Raw genomic sequence first — 4,735 nt, 5'->3', positions numbered from 1 at the left:
TCTCCTCTTCCTCCTCCTCCTCCTCCTCCTCCTCCTCTTCCTTCCCCTCCCCCCTTCTCCTCCTCATCTCTGGGCTGTTCTGTTTTGTTTCCCCTTTTCCCTGTCACAGAGTGAGGTGGCTACCTTGACCCAGGACAGAGGTTCTGGGGAAACTTTTAAATAAATATGCTTAGATCTAGAGTGGGAAGACCAACTCCCATGTCCAGAGCCAGGCTTTTCAGTAGGTAGAACAACATGGGAAAATATTTTAACATTATCCATACACAAAAGAGATTTGACTCTCTGTAAGACTGAGCCCAGAGATCAGAGGGAGGGACTAGAGTGAGTGGAGAGCAAAGAAGACTTAGAGATAAGTGATTTTCAGATCATTTGCTTGTGTGGTGCCCTGAGTCAGCACAATCTGGGGGAGTCTTCTGGCCATTGACTGATTACCTAGTGTGTAAGAGGTCAAGCCCTCTGTGGTAGGACTCTGTGAGTCTGAGGAGGGAAGGAGATAGGAGAAGGCAGGTGACAGGAGTTGAGTTAATAAGAGCCTGTAGTTAGCTCAGGCTCTAGCAAGTGAAAATGGGGGTAGGGGAGCGAGAGACAGAGACAGAGAGTGACAGAGAGAGTCAGAGACACATACAAAGAGAGACACACAGAGACAGAGAGAGACAGAGAGAGACAGAGACAGAGACAGAGAGTGACAGAGAGAGTCAGAGACACATACAAAGAGAGAGACACACACAGAGACAGAGACAGAAATACACATAGACAGAAACAGATAGACAGACAGACAGACAGACAGACCCACCCACCCCCACACACACACAGAGACAGAGAGAGACAGAAAGAGAGACAGAAATACACATAGACAGAAACAGACAGACAGACAGACAGACAGACCCACCCACCCACACACATACACACACACACAGACACACACACACAGACAGAGACAGAGAGAGACAGAAATACACATAGACAGAAACAGATAGACAGACAGACAGACAGGCCCACCCACCCACACACATACACACACACACAGACACACACACACAGACAGAGACAGAGAGAGACAGAGAGAGACAGAAATACACATAGACAGAAACAGATAGACAGACAGACAGACAGGCCCACCCACCCACACACATACACACACACACACACACACACACACACAGACAGAGACAGACAGAGACAGAGAGCACACAAGCTCCAGGAGCGAGCAAGAGACAGAACAGCTGAGGAAGAAGGCATCCTTAAAAAGATGACAGTAGGGAATTTCCAGGAACAGAGAAAGGGGTTGGTGGACTTAGGAAAGGGGTCATAAATAGGAATCTCCACTAACACAGGGACAGAGACCCTGGGAGGGAGAGGTACATGTTGCACCCACAGAGTATCAACCTGAGGCTGTCCCCAAGGGACAAGAGACTCCTCCTACAGAGCTTGTGGGCAGGTGTCCCTCATCCACGGAGTGGAGCATCCAAGAGGGCCTAGTGAAGCTGCCTGAAGTACCTGTGTGACTCATGGAGTAGGCTCTGGCAAGCCAGAGAGACAGAGCGGTCAGCTCTGAGGACACATATCCCGGTAGTCAAGGAGTGGAAGAGCAAAGGTGGGGGAGAGAAATGGCTGGAGAGGTGGACTCTAAAATTTGGAGTCGGATATGATAGTGGATGGCAGAAGTCAGCACAGGCAAATGTTCGATGTGCAGATGGGACAAATCATCAGCTCAGTTAGGAGGGGAAGGGCCCTTTGGAAGGGGCTCCGGTGTTTCTCTCCCAGGGTTTGGCATCAAATATAAGCGAGGGGCACGGTGAAACAAACTGGGTTTCACTCCATGGGCAGTAAGGTTTGCTGGGGATCAAACCTTGTCACCAGCGCTGCCTGCCATTTTGGGGGCTACTTTGGGCTTAATAGGTGACAGCTCGTTCTCACGGAGAGCATTTTCCGTGAACAGCAGAGACTGCAGAACAGGAGGAATACCTTGGATTGCCTTTGTGCTCATGTATGTTTGGGCAGAACCAGGTCAGTTTCACCTCCAGCTTTGCTAATTCGATGTGTTGCTGTTTGCAAGGAGTCTAGATGAGTGCGAGCACGTTGCTGATTTGTGGGCTGGAGGCAGGAATTGTCTGTCCCTCTCCCGGGCTTTGCAGGGAACAATGGTGGGACTGTTGGCAAGTCGTTTCCTTTTACAGGCCTCAGACACCCCCAATCTCACCCCAACCCCTGTGGTAATATACCAGAGCCAGGCCAGGTAAGCACTACACTCATATGCAACTGCACTTTCTATGGGTCCCTGTGTAGAGGTCGAGGGTATGTTTCTTCTTGTCCTGTTTGACGAGTAAACAGGAAAGGGCAAGACTAAGAAGTCCCAAAATGCCACTGAATTTTAAAGCCAAATACAGGTATGTTTGATAACAGATGGTGTGTACACTTAAACATCTGCTCTCAGAATGGTGGACGGGCGCTGAGCTGGGTATGGGAGAAGGCAGGATACTTACTTAGTTACATCCTTTCAGTTTCTGTTTCACTTGGAGAGTACAAGCTTCTTGCGAAGGTTGTACCGGCTAGTTTTTGTGGACTTGTTACAAATTAGAGTCACCTGGGAAGAGGGAACCTTGACTGAGGATTTTCCTTCATCAGACTGGCCTGTGGACAAGTTTGTAGGGCATCTCCTTGATTGTTACTTGACGCTGCTAGGGCCCAGCCCGCTGTGGGTGGTGCTGTCCCCTGGGCTGAAGGTCCTGGGTTCTATAAGAAAGCAGGGGGAGCAAGTCCATAAGCAGTGTTTCTGCGTGGTTCCTGTGTTGGGTCCTGCTCGGGTCACTGCCTTGACTTTTCTAACAGATGAGCTGTGATCCTGACTTGTAAGTGGAATGAACCCTTCCCTCCCAAAGTTTGGTCGTTGTTTCGTTGAAGCCACAGAAAGAAACTAAGACAAAGGGCGAATCTGATTTCTCTTCATTCTCTCAAACTCTCTATGGCGGGGGTGAGAGTCAGGCCTGGGTGTGTGTTGGTCCAAGCTTCCCTCTTCCCCACTGGGCTCCAAGTCCCTGTAGGGAGTATGCGCACTGATTAATGTTGTCTAGACCTTTCAAGCCAAATGCTTCTTTCAACTGTGGTTCCTAGCCAATTGCTTTGAGTGTTTCTATTTGACTTTTAACTCTAATATTTCCTCTGTCAGCCAGGTGCATGTCACCAAACCCAGGTGTTCACCTGGATGCTGGGCATCGGAGCTAGGGTCTAGTCAAGCACTTTGACTAAGCCTCGGTCCTCTTCCCCCTATCCTGTCCTTTGTTACCCCAGCTCTTGTATCCTAGACTGCCCTCCAATTGAATATGTAGCTTAGGCTGGAGTTGGCCTACTGGTCCCCTGCCTCCTAAGTGCTGGAATTACAGGCATGTGTCAAATTCTTAAAGAATTCTCTGCTGTGCATAGGGTGGGGCTACGCGATAGGGTGGGGCTATGCGAGGTAGGCTTTCTGGTTAGGAAGTGGAGGCACTCTTTGCTCACAGGTCATGATTGGCCCAAGCCTGGCCTCCACAGCCACAGGTGTCCCTCTGAGGAGTTACCCTGCTGCCTCTCCTGAATGCCAGCATGATTAGCAGTGTTAACCTCCAGCCAATCCCAGCTGGAGATGTGTTAGGCCTGATAAGGCAGGAAAGACAGTTACACCTCACAGGGACTGCAAAGATTAACTAGCTCTTACTGGCAGGAGCCAGGGAGGAGAGCCAGGGAATACATTTTGATGGAGCTTAATCAAAAAGGCAGAACACGAAATGAGATGAGCAGGAATGGCCTGGCTTTAGGGAACTTTCTCAGGAGATTTAACACTAGCAAGAAAAACAGGATGCTCAGTGGCTGTTAGAGAGATGGGCCAGTGGTTTGGCAGGCCGCGAGTCCTGGGAAGAGAGGGGCTGATGCTGACTTTCAAGGACATCACTCCCGTTTGTTTTTATTGCAGCTCAAGGGCTGTAAACTTTCTTTACCTTGGAAGAGCACCTGGAATCCATTCACTGGGGGCAGTATCTTTTGCCTTTTCTACCTTCAGGGCTTCAAAACTTGTGCAGGTATTCCAGCTGTGGAATCTTGCCCCAGCATCTGGCCATCAGCCGACTATTTCACACAGGTGAGTCAAAACCAACTGTCCTGGACATAGTTCTGCGGTGTGTCAGTAAGAGTAAAAAGCAAGAGCTGGTGGCCAGCTTGGTGACACAGTGTTTTTAAAAATAGCACACCCAAGGCCCTGGATTCAATCTCTAGCCTTGGAAAGAGAGAAATGTCTGGAGAAACGTGGCTGTGGTGTGAGTCATGTTTGAGAAATGGTGACAACCCACATCATATGTATGTGATTTTTTTTCATGACTCGAGCAATATGGAAAATATCGTGGAATGATACAGTCCTTCGAAATGCATGCTGGCCATTAACACGGACTACAAGGGTGCAGTTAAGAGTTAAGATGTCTGGTAGAGGGAGGAGGAGGACTGAGAGGAGGCAGTTTAAAAGACATTGCATTTGAAGAAACTGCTACCACGGAAAGAATGTTTTGCTATTATTCCGTTTGTGTGGACTACATAAAACATGGCTTCTAAGATATGAATAGCAATTAAAGTGCTTAAATTCCAGAATGTAGCAGACTCCACAGTCATCTGAGGTTTTGGGGCAGTTAGTTGGTCTTAGAGCAGCTTCACATTCTCTCCTCCTCCCCCTCCCCCTCCTCCTCCCCCTCCCCCTTCCCTCTCACTCCCTTCC

Source organism: Mastomys coucha, unplaced genomic scaffold, assembly GCF_008632895.1.
Source record: "Mastomys coucha isolate ucsf_1 unplaced genomic scaffold, UCSF_Mcou_1 pScaffold11, whole genome shotgun sequence".
Classification (NCBI taxonomy): domain Eukaryota; kingdom Metazoa; phylum Chordata; class Mammalia; order Rodentia; family Muridae; genus Mastomys; species Mastomys coucha.
The sequence above is the reverse complement of the archived record's forward strand: the minus strand, read 5'-3'. Positions refer to the sequence as shown.